Genomic DNA, 13,011 nt, shown 5'->3' with positions numbered 1-13,011 from the left:
AGGGCTACAAGGAAATAGAGCCAGAACGAAGAAAAGCCGTACAAAAAGGCATTTGAATGGCAGAGTTTGGGCTTTATTTAATAAGCAACAGGGAGCAATTGAATGCTTTTCCACAGAAGAGTTTCCATGGTCAAGTTGCATTTTAAGAAAAGTGATCTGGACACAGTGTGATTGTGATGGCAAGGGGCTGGAAACAAGGAGTTCAGTTAGAAGGCTACTGGTATCATCTATGGGGGAGTAATAGCCTGACCTAGGCTTGGGGTAATGTAAATGGAAGGACAGGATAGATATACATATATTTTTTAATGTTTCATTGATAAAGTTCATAGAACTTAGCTATTGATTAGGTAGAGTTGGCACAGGAAAGGGAATAGTGATTCCAAGGTTTGTGTCCAGAGCTGATAGAAGCATTATGGTGCCATTAACACAAATAGGAAAATCAGACAGGCTCAGCAGTGTGTGTGTGTTGGAGGGAGGGACAAAAGGCAAGGAGAGAGCTTAGTTTGGGGATGTATTGAAATGTTAGTAGCATTTCTAAATAGAGTAGGAGGAGGTTGAAAGGTGGAAAGTAATTGAGTTGCAGCTGAATACATAGACATAATTACCATCTTCATAGCAATAGGAGAGGCTGAAATCACCAAAAATTGAAATGCTAACACAGCTGAATGCTCACTGTACATCAGGAGCTGTCATTATCCACAGGTACAGAGGCACAAAATTAAGGGTTAGAAAGATAAAGTGAACAAGGATCTGAACTCAGGTAGTCTGACTCCAAAACCTGCACTCTCCGCCACTAGGCTTGACTGCATCTCAAGTCCTGACAGAGCAAGCTCTTGGGGGGTGAGGAAATGGACACAGCAGGTTGTGAAAGAAAAAAAAAGACACCAAAAAACCAAAACCAACAGAACAGAACAGAACACAGAATGGCAGGACCATGGGAAGCAGATATAAATAAGCCTAAACAAGTTTCTAAGTCTGGGAGATCCTGAAGAAGAGCCCAGGACAGGCCAACTAACATAGAAGGCTCAGGATGAAGTGGAATTAATAGACTCAGGAAAAGAGTTAGCCTGGGCAAGGAAGATAAAAACTTCTCTGGAACCAAAGAGGAGCAAGAAGGTGGAAATACAGAGGAATCTTGAGTAGAAGCTGAGAGAACTGAGGAAGGTAGCTGTTAGGGGTTGAATTGTGTCTCCCCCAAAAGATGCTGAAGTCCTAACCATTAGTACCTGTGAATGTGACCTTATTTGGAAATAGAATCTTTGTAGATGATCAAGTTATGATGAGGTCAGCAGAATGGGCCCTAGTCCAATATGACTGTGTCCATATAAAGAGGGGAAATTTGGACACAGAGACAGCCACAGAGCAAATGCCATGTGAAGATGAAGACAGAGATTGGGGTGATAATGTCAACAAGCCAAGGAATACCAAATATTGCCAGAAGACCACTAGAAGCTAGAAGAGAGGCACGGAACAGATTCTTCCTCATACTCTCAGAAGGAACGAAGTCTGCCAATACCTTGATCTTGGACTTCCAGCCTCCAAAACTGTGAGAGAATAAATTTTTGTTGTTTAAGCCACCCAGTAGGTGATGTTTTGTTATGGCTGCCCTAGCAAAAGACAATGGCCTTGACCTTCTCAGCAAGTGGAAGATGTGTCCTTTACATCACACAGCCTCTATAGAGAGAAGCTGCCAGTTCAATCTAGGGCCAACGGGGTGCTGGTGAGTAGAGATCATACTCTACCGGCAGCCCTTGGCCAGAGTTGAGGAGGAATCAAATGGGAAAAATCTTCTTCTCCTCCCCCTCTAGGGATTAATGGGGCAACTGCTTTCCCTATCTGGCTAGACTCCCTGAGGTGCAGGAATGGGAGGTGGGTGCAGTCTCTGAGCTGACCACAATGGAAGCAAGAGCCATGCATGCAAAGGGTCTCTCTGAGGTAAACTTATGGCTGTGATCTGGGCTCCAGCAACACAGGCTCACTCTGGAAGTGGTCTTCTTTTTTTTTTTTTTTAAGATTTTATTTATTTACTCATGAGAGACACACAGAGAGAGGCAGAGACACAGGCAGAGGGAGAAGCAGGCTCCATACAGGGAGCCTGACATGGGACTCGATCCCAGGTCTCCAGGATCACTCCCTGAGCTGCAGGCAGCGCTAAACCACTGCACCACGGGGGCTGCCTCTGGAGGTGGTCTTTAACATAAGATTGTTCTCAGAAGATACTGTAAGTTACATATGCACTCCTTGAAGTGTTGTTCTGAGACTGACTTTTTTATTTGTTTGAGGAGGAAAGGGAGGAATTAATTTTATTTTCATGTAGCCTATGAGTCTGCTGTCCCCAGTAGCCCTACTGGCCAGGGACTGTGTATTGTCCCTGTGTATGTCCCCATTGTTGACATCCCCACAATGCTTAACCCAGGACCTGGCACATAGTTGCTACCCTGAAGAACAAGGAGAGATCATGTGAGAACTTCTATAGTACGTAGAATAAGGATGATCATTTTGAGGAGAGCATGTTTCCATGTTTTTTATTGCAAATGCAGATTCGGAACACTGAAATTCATTCAGAGAGAAAACTAAAGCTCACCCAATGTTGAGAACTTTCTAACACTATTTCTACCACCTTCCAAGGTAATGAGCCACCATTCTCTTCCATTTATGTGGTACAATCATTTTTTTTTTCATGCTTAGAAAAAAAAAAGGATTGTAACAAAACAGGGAGTATTCAAGAAGGAAAATACTGGAAGGCAGAATTTTTAAAAGCAACAACGCACTAGAAGCCTGGAGACTGTTTAAGCACAATTGACTGACAGCCCACAGTGGGGGGTTGGGGGAGAGACAAAGGAGAGAGTATGAAATGGCCTGAAATATTAGGCACTTGAAAAACTTCTGTTCCCTGACCAATCAGCAGAATATAAGTGAAAAATAGCCCAAGGTGAGGGAAAGAAAGGGAAAGTTGAAGGAAGTGGACAATTAGAGGTAAAGTAAAAACGAGGTAATTAAACATATATAAGGAAGAGCTTTGCAAAGAACTCTTAAATAAATGAAATCGATCCATAAAAGGGAGGAACCTAGCTAGGAAACCATGGAGATCCACTAACAATGATTCTACAGCTGTATATAGCACATACCTCAACCTAGAGAGAGAGGCAGGAGTTGCTCTTTCCACTTTACAAGAGGGAAAGCTGAAGTTCAGAGATGGTGTGTAATTTATTCAAAGTCACACAGCTAATAAGTGAAAGAGCCTGATCTCTAGCACTCAGAATGGAAAAGGATTTAGTTCACAGACTGAATGAATAGTTTACCTTCTTCTTATCTAGAGAGGTGATAAAGAGTCTTATCTCTAAATTTTCCACTAAAATAGACAAATAGATATATTTTCCTCACCTTGCAGCAGCAAATTGTAGTTAACACATGGTTTAGGGAATCTGATCTAGGCTCCAACCTTAGCTCTTCAACCTACTAACTAGAGATCATGATCAAGCTGTTTAATCTCTCTGAGCTCTGTTTCCATAACTGTAAAATAGCAGTAATACTTCCTACAATTATTTTGAGTGGGGAAAGAAACATAATTAGGTAGGTAACCAATTGCTAATATTAAGTGCTTAGTTTTTCTAGTAATAAAAATATTTGTCTATTGAAAAAGTAAATTTTAAAGTTTTTAGAGACAAAATCATAACTCACTGAAGAGTGTGCTCATTTTATTCTAGCTACCTACACCTGAGCCTGGTGTCAGATCATTCTACCATAAAGACACTACTATGGTCTTCAGATGTTAGGAGCAGAATTACTAGGGATGGGGATAAACTGCATCTAAAGGGCTTGGCAAAAATAAAATAAAATAAATAAAATAAAATAAAATAAAGTAAAGGGCTTGGCAGGCATAAACGGGAGTGGCAAAGTCACACCTCACTGACCCGGAAGATGAGCACCCAGTCCATCCCCAGATGCTGTCTAATAACCCCGGACCAAGGTTATCCACACTGCCCAGCACCTGCATGCCACCCTCTGCAATCTTTAAGTGGCTTTGTGAAGTAACTACTGGTATTAATTTCTTTTCACAGGTGTGAAAACAGAGACCTATAGAGATTGAGTAATTTGCCCAAGATCAAGTTAAATTGGAATTGATCTAACTCCTGGTTCTGTGTTCTAAACCCATGGATTTCATGAATTAGTAACTTTAAAGTTTAGAGAAACGGAGTTTCCAAATCATGTGACAGATAAGAATATAATTTCTAAGATATATCATTCATGCATGCATTTATTCAATATGTATTCACTGATGTCTACTATGTCCCAGGCACTGTCTTAGGGGCTAGGATGCAGCAATGAACAAAGCCAAGTCTCTGCCTCCTGTCATGGTCATTTATCATGTTTTACTACCAAGGATGTTTTATTACCAAAAAGATGTTTAAAAGATGTGTTATTATAAAAAGCATGAGAAATAGTAATACTGTACACAGAGAGATAATAGAAATCCAAACATAGAAATAAGAATAGGGGGATCCCTGGGTGGCGCAGCGGTTTGGCGCTTGTCTTTGGCCCAGGGCGCGATCCTGGAGACCCGGGATCGAATCCCACATCAGGCTCCCGGTGCATGGAGCCTGCTTCTCCCTCTGCCTGTGTCTCTGCCTCTCTCTCTCTCTGTGTGACTATCATAAATAAATAAAAATTAAAAAAAATTAAAAAAAAGAAATAAGAATAGGGGCACCTGGGTGGCTCAGCGGTTGAGCATCTGCCTTCAGCTCCAGGTCATGATCCTGGGATCCTGGGATCAAGTTCCACTTCGGGCTCCCTGCAGGGAGCTTCTCCCTCTGCCTATGTCTCTGCCTCTCTTTCTGTGTCTCTCATGAGTAAATAAATAAGATCTAAAAAAAAAAAAAAAAGAATAATAATACAAAACACAAGAAAAAGGATTGGAAATAATAATAGCAAACAGGAAAAATACCAAACACAGGAAAGAAGCCTGTTTTAAAAGATAGGAAAGAATTTCAGAATAAGAGTAAGTTCTTCCTACGAAAAGCTATCTAGAACCTATGCCAATAAAACACAGAAAAGTACAAGATCAATTTTTATTTTATGGTACTAAACTGTATATTATTGATTGCCAGTTTGGAGGTTTATATTGATCAGTGCACTAGGGTGTCTGGGTAGCTCAGTTAAGGTTAAGTGTCTGAGCATCAGCTCAGGTCGTGATCCCAGGGTCCTGGAATCCAGCCCCACATCAGGCTTCCAGCTCAGCACCCATATTCTCTGTTACTATCTGTCTCTCTCTCTTTCTTTCAAATAAATAAAATATTAAAAAAAAAAAAACAGTGCACCAGTAAGTGGACATTGATAGTCCAACTTGTTTAGGTAGCTCATTTCAAATCACAGTCTTTTTTTTTTTTTTTTAAGATTTTATTTATTTCATGAGAGACAGAGAGAGAAGCAGAAACATAGGCAGCGGGAGAAGCAGGCTCCTCCCAGGGAGCCTAATGTGGGACTCTATCTCAGATCCCGGGATCAGGCCCTGAGCCAAAGGCAAATGCTCAACCACTGAGCCACCCAGGTGTCCCGAAATCATAGTCTTTATAGAAATTTGTTTCTCATGTATCTATGCAGCTAAAAAAGGAAACAATCTTCTAACCCTGTGTCTCAATTTTGGATAAAACAAGCATTTCCCCACCTCCTACCTCACCATTCTCCCTACAGCTGTAAGAGAGACCAGGGCCCAAGAGAGGGCAGGGCCCATGTCCAGCCGGTTGGGCCGTGGGTATGTGACCACCCATCTAGCAGCAGGTGGGCATTTATCCAAAAGGGATGCTGCAGATGGGTGAGGACACTTCCACAAAGACTAGCAAGGTCTAAGACTCTGCCAGGAAACTGCCCCAAATTTCAGTTCTCCAAAGATTCCATCTCTCTCTTCAGAAGGCCCCCATGAAAATGCAAATATTTCTGGGATGTTAAGCTATCAGCCAACACTTTCCTTATCAGCCACAGCACCTTTGTTATCAGCAAACACCCTGGCTTAAATTATTTGACAACTTTCCAAGTGTGTGTGGGAAAGAAACCCTGCTTTGTCCCCCATAGGGGGAGGTGAAGAGTGGAGATATGGTTTGGAGAATGCAAGGTGGGAGGAGAGAATAGTTACAGGAGGACCAAAGATAGGTCCCCACTACCTTGACATCTTTTCTACTGGCCCTGCACTCATGGGAGAGGGGCAGAGGGAGGGTGGGAAGTGTGTGTGTGTGTGTGTGTGTGTGTGTGTGTGCATGCACACGTGTGCATATAATCTGTGAGCCAACTTCTGGGAAGCAGACAGCAAGTTCTGAAAAAAGGATTGCAGGCAAGTTTATGAGGCCTGAGCAGAGCACACAGGCTCTCAAGGGATGGCTGATCTGTCGTTCAATGGACTCATTAAAAAAAAAATCACAGCCAGCTGCTTTCCTAATACCCAGCTGGTTCTTGCTTCCCTTCTAAAAGGCCATTTAAAAATGTACCCTTATCCACTCCAGATCACTTTAAGCACTTGGTAAGTAGTTACAATATGACAAAGTTGTTGACTGGTATGAGATGTTAAAAGTTATAACCGTTCTGGGTAGCTGGGAGCAGTGAGCTCTGGCCAGTGCGGGGGGTTGCAGTGTACTGTTGTCAGCTGCTGACCATTGAACCAGGTCCTGCTCCCCAGGGCACACCTTCCAGCTGTAGGCTTAATGTAGATGGTATCCGCTCCTTCTCTCCATCAGTGGTGTCTACAGGTGTTTACTCCCCCTAGCTCTTGGTGTCATTCATTCCATTTGTTTTCTCCTAAATTCTTCAGGGAATTTTCCATTAATATGTCTTACTGTGGTTTCACAGATCATGAAAAAAGCAATCACTTATTAAAAATAACATTTTAAATACCATTTAATTCTTCAGATAAGTGGTCACAACAAGATAAGGACAATGATAAATATACAAAATTATAAACATAATGTCATCCCAACACTATAAAAATATAGTATTACATATATTCAAATCTAGGAAATGAAGATAGAAAATACACCACAATATTAACATAGTTCATATTAACACTGGTTATCTCCAGGAGCTGAAGTTGAGAGTGACTTCTATTGCCTTTCCTCAAATCCATCCACTTCTCTCCAGATTCCTTGCCATCACCTAGTCAAGTCACTATCATCTCTCACCTGGACTTCTACAACAGCCTCCTAACTGGCCCTTCTGTAGCTATTTTTGCCAATTCGTTCACCACATAGAATCAAAAGTTATCTTCTTCAAATGTAAATCTGGGGTCATGAAGATAGGATAACAAACTGGCAGCAGCTGCTGGCTCCTTGCATGAAACCCAACCCTGAAATGACAAAGAAACAAGAGTGAGTTTAATGGACCCAATACTTATTGCAAAAACTATTGTTTGTATGCTTGTTTTTTGGTTGGTAGGAAGTCCAAAGTTGGTTAGATCTTGGGCATGTTGCAAGTTCAAAGAGTGGCAGCCTAGAGTAGACAAGGGCTAGAAACTTTGGATGGTATTTTAGTTTCCTATCGCTGTATAACAAATTACCACAAACATAACTTACAACAACAAACATTTATTATCACCCAGTTTTTGTGGGTCAGGAGTTCAGACACAGCTTATCTGGAGTCTCTGCTCAGGATGTCACAAAGCTACAATCAAAGTGTCTACCGGGCTCCATTTTGTTCTAGAGCTCTGAGTTCTCTTCCAAGCTCATCTTCTCATTGCTAGAGTTCAGTTCCTTGTAGTTATAGGACTAAGATTACTGCTTTCTTGTTGGCTGTCAGTGAGGGCTGCTCTAAGTTCCTAGACATCCCCCCAAATAACTGTCATTGGCCTCCTCACAAACTGACCACTTCTTCAAAACCAACAGGAGAACCTCTCTCTCTCTCACTCCTCCATCCCTCTCCAGTCTGCGAAGATGGGATGTTATAAAATGTAAGGTAATCACAAAAGAGATCACCTCATCATATCGCAGGTCCCACTTACACTCAAGGAGAGGAAATTATACAGGAAGAATTCTGTCTTCCACAGAATTCTTGGCCCCCTGGTCCCCAATGATTCATGTTTTTTCCACATGCAATATACAATCACCCGTATCTACTATAGGTTGAACTCTTAACCCCCCTGTACCTAAGAATGTGACTGTACTTGTAGACAGGTCTTTAATGAAATGACTAGATTAAAATGAGGTCATTAGGATGGGCCCTAATCCAATATGACTGGTGTTCTGAAAGAAGAGGAAATTTGGGCACAGGCAGGTGGAGAGAGAAGACCATGTGAAGACACAAAGGGAACACAGCCATTCATCAGCCAACAAGAGAGGCCCTCAGAATAAACCAACACTGCTGAACCATGATGTTAGATGTCTAGCCTCCTAAACTGTGAGAAAATAATCTCTGTTGTTTCAGCCACCCACTCTGTGTTACTCTGTTATGGCACCCCTCATGGACTAATACACCACCCCATGATCCTTATCCCAGTGCATCATAATCAAAATCTTATCATCTAAATCTAATTCTTATCACCTCATTAACTCAAAGTCCAAAATCTCATCATCTAAATCAGTGCTGATGAAGATCCTAGGTGTAATCTATGAAATACAGCACTTGGGATGCAATTCCTCTCCATTGAAAGACCTGTAAAACTAAAGAGAGAAGGTATCTGCCCCAAATGCAATGGTGTGACAACTTTAAGGATGATAGCTATCAATAGTCTGGCTCAAAAATTGGGAAGATAAGAGGTAAAAAAAAAAACAAAAACAAACAAACAAACAAAAAAAAACAAAAAGAGTCCCTGGTCCTTCACAGTCCTGACATTCAGCCAGGCAAATAAATGTTAAATTTCCTTGATTAGGTTTCAAGGCATGGGGATAAATTCTCTATGGCTCTCCACCCTCTGGACTCTCTGTTCTGCCCTCTGAGCCACCCTTCCTCTTCCACAAAAGATAGCCTATGTTGCAGCAAAGTAATTTTATTAGTCTCCTTCCTGCCAGGAGCTTGGCGTCCTCGCCTAAGCCTGACATAGGGAACTGGAACTAGAATAGAGAGAGGAGAGCATCTTTGCAGGTGAGGGGATGGCCTTAAAAATGGGAGATTGGTTTCACACTGGGGAATTATTCAGGGGCATTAGTCAAGTAATTAAATATGCTATCAATAGTGAGAGTCAGATTTCTCAACATCAGAAAATGGAATTACAATTACGGAAAAGCAGAAAATCAGAATGAATTCTGTGATGTTGAATTTGGAGCTAGCAGTTTGCAATATACATATTAGATATGGAAATAAATGTAGATATATAAGCATGTATATGTATACATACATATCTTTCCTAATTCTTTCCAGTGAGAAGTCTTGGGAGTCTTGCTTATTAGCCCTAAGCACACTTACTCCAACTCCTGGTTTCTAAATATTATTCTCCACTTAAAAGAAGTACGGCTTCTTAGAGAGATGTCCAAGTTGAAGGCTGGGGCAGGGAAAGTATAAGATGATCCTATAAATTATTTTTTGCCAGAGGCAAGGAAGTACTCAAAGAATGATAGAGATACACAGATCTTGAAGATTTGTCTCTTCAGCCACCTTGAAGAGACTTCCACTGAGCAAATTGGAAACAATTTGAGTATCAGAATAAATAACAATTGTAAAAACCTGTAATTCTTTAAGAGGGAAAGAAACAATGAATCCTTATAGATATAAAATAATACATGAATAAATTAGCAGTTTGTTGAGGTCTAATAGGATAATTACATAGTTTCGTATTTTTCCACACATAACCATTTATTAATTACAAAGAGAAAAGAAGTGACTTGAGACTGGAGAAGCCTGAGGGACATCTTCTTAATAAACCAAAGTTAATGCCAATTGGTAAGGGGAAAAATTGAAATTTGCACCACCTGGTATGATGCACTGAGAATAACAGAGCATCATTTCCGTGTTTTCCTTCCAAAGAATTCATAACCTGAATCTAAGACAAGGAAAGAGGATAAATGCCTAAATGAAGAGACATTCTACAAAATAACTGGCCTACAATCTTTAAATGTGGCAAGGACATGACAGTCAAAGAAAGATTAAAGAACTGTCTCACACTGAAGTGAACCAAAGAGACTTGGTGCATGTAAACTGCGGTTTTGCACTGTATCTTTTAGCTGGAAAAAGTACAATTGCAACACTTAAACTTTGAGTGAGATCTGACGGCAGCAATGCTTCAAAGTTAATTTTCTGATTTTGTTGACTGTATTGTTGGTATATAAAAGAATATCTTTATTTGTAGGAAATACCAAGTTAATAAACAATCAGACTGACTATTCTCAAATGATTAAGGAAAAATAGTCACTTCTATAGTACTTTAAAAGAATATCTTTATTTGTAGGAAATACCAAGTTAATAAACAATCAGACTGGCTATCTATTCTCAAATGATTAAGGAAAAATAGTCACTTCTATAGTACTTTAAGAGTTTTTGGAACCTTGTAATTCTTTCCAAAACTGCTTAATGAAAGATATACTATCAAAAAAATAGGCTGTGGTCTACCTGGCAGGGTGTCCTCCATCTCTGCCTTGTGGGCCATCCCCAAACAGTGGGAATGGAAGACAATAGTTTCTTGCTGATCTCACGCTGTGGAAAGGAGCTGCTATTGTCAGCATAGCAGCAGCTGACTGTGGCTCAAGATTTTTCTGTCCACATTTCTGTATTAACTTCACTGACAAATCATTCTCACAATTCTCAAAAGATATGCCCCATCTGTAATATAATCACCAAATCAAAGACCCAGGTCTGACTAAAATCTCTCCCATTCTTCAGACTACAGATCTCTGTCTGTCCCTGAATCTTTCTAAACCAACAAGGCGTCTGGGTCTCTTCAGAAATAGATTTACTTCCTATTATATTAGGGGGAATGTTGCTGACTTTTACATGAGATTTCCTGCTTTCTCTCAGCAAGTGACTAAACTGGTTACAGCTAATTCTGCTGGGAGGTAACCAGCTGTTTTTGCACAATCCTGCAGCCATTTCCATGAATTAACTTGGGAGCATTGCAGACCCTTGAAAAGCAGCATAAGGCTCTGGTGCCTGACAGCTTTAGTAGGATTTAGCAGCCTCAGCAATGGACTGAATATAAAGAAACATAAAATCTATTAACAGCTGCTCCTGAGATTGTCCGTGTAGACTTGGGTGAGATAAAAAAGAAAATCTCTCTATCCTTTTGGGTAATATGATGATACCACTAGCCCATACCTATTGTCAAGGTGTGTGTGAGGATAAACAGAGTGTACTTAGAGTCTTGAGTTCTTTATTAAAATAACATCATATGGGCACCTGGGTGCCTCAGTGGGCTAAATGTCTGCTTTTGGCTCAGTTCATGATATCAGGGTCCTGGGATAGAGTCCTGCATTAGGCTCCCTACTCAGCAAGGAGCCTGTTATTCCCCTTGCTTGTTTGTCCTCTCTCTCCCAAATAAATAAAAATTTAAAAAGAGAGAGAGAACATTTATAGCCATGTTGCTGTATTTATTCAGCGCTTACTGAAAGAGAGAAATTTTAAGCCCTAGTTCTACTAAATAACATAAGAATTATTATTAACAATTACATTATAGGTAATAAGATTGAATTTAATCATTTGTTTATTCAACACATATTCACTGAGTACAGACACTATGCTGGAACAAGGATGAAGCCATGAATAATAGCTCTTGGAGCATACAGTCTAGTGGGAAGATATGCAACTAGCCAGCCCTCACAAGTGCAGCAAGGGACAACTAGAAAAAAACTCAAAAAGTTAAAAATAGAACTACCATATGATCCAGCAATTCCACTTCTGGGTGTCTATCTGAAGGAAACAAAATCACTGTCTCGGAGAGACATATGCACCCCTAAGTTCATTATAGCATTATTTGCAATAATCAAGATATGGAAACAACCTATGTGCTCATCAATGAATGAATGGATGAAGAAAATATGGTGTTATTTTCTTCATGGTGTGCATACACACACATACACACACACACATATATATATACATGCACACAATGGACTATTTTTCAGTTATAAATAAAAATGAAATCCTGCTATTGGGGACAGCGTGGATGAACCCTAAGTGAAATAAGTGAACACTAAGTGAAATAAGTCAGACAAAGAAAGACAAATACTCTAGGATCTCACTTAAATGTGAAATCTAAGAAAAACTCAAACTCACAGAAACAGAACATATTGATAAGGGGTGGGAAGTGGGGGAAATGGATGAAGATGGTCAAAAGGTACAAACTTCCAAATAAGTACTATGGATGGGTGTACAGCTAACAATACTATACTGTATATTTAGTAGTTGCTAAGAGAGTAGATATTAAGAGTTCACGTCACAAAGACAAAAATGTAACTAGGTGTGGTGAGTGATGTTAACCAAACTTATCATGGTGATCATTCTGCATTATATACATATATCAAATCATTCTCTTGTACACCTGAAATATTTACAATGTTATATGTCAATTACATCTCAATAAGACAGGGAACCAGACTGTTTTAACTTCAGTGAAAATGACTATTATCAAGCAAGTAAGAAATCATGGGTCTGCGAGTCAGAAGAGGATCTGGAACTCAGTTCTCCTACTTATTGCTACATGAACCTCAAGAAATTACTTAACTCTGACAGCCTTGATTTCATTAGGCATTCTCTGAAAATCAGCACAGCAACACCTGCACACCCTCTTTCATGAGATTCTTGGGAAGCCCAAATGAGATAATCAATGCAAAACCACTTAGAAAACTCAAGAGATACAAGTTTTGCAGAGTCTTTATACAACATTTGAGCATGGTTGTTTTTGTTTGCCCTGGCCACTCTGGGTGGAAAGAGCCAGGTGGTACAAATCCTTACCAGAGGTGCCCTTGTCAAATCCTACCAGGTACTGTGGGGATGACTGTACCCAGACAAAACAGATCCACCACTGCTTGATTCTGTCCACTAGTCTCAGTCCTGTTCCGTTCAACATTTTTAACAACAAATTGGATGAAAATACAGGAAGACATT

At 40.3% G+C, this 13,011-nt stretch overlaps 1 protein-coding gene across 2 annotated transcripts in view; it reads left to right on the top strand.

The window, feature by feature from the left end:
• Positions 1 to 1,372: 1,372 nt before the first annotated feature.
• The window catches only part of GJA8 (gap junction protein alpha 8), a 68,422-nt gene continuing 56,783 nt past the window's right edge, over positions 1,373 to 13,011 (top strand). For both annotated transcript variants that reach the window (XM_041754319.1, XM_041754320.1), the window contains exon 1: positions 1,373 to 1,546. The gene's annotated coding sequence lies outside the window, so the exon portion shown is untranslated. The remainder of the gene's footprint in view (positions 1,547 to 13,011) is intronic.

This window comes from Vulpes lagopus, chromosome 5 (assembly GCF_018345385.1).
Source record: "Vulpes lagopus strain Blue_001 chromosome 5, ASM1834538v1, whole genome shotgun sequence".
Taxonomy (NCBI): domain Eukaryota; kingdom Metazoa; phylum Chordata; class Mammalia; order Carnivora; family Canidae; genus Vulpes; species Vulpes lagopus.
This window is presented reverse-complemented; position numbering and strand designations above follow the sequence as displayed.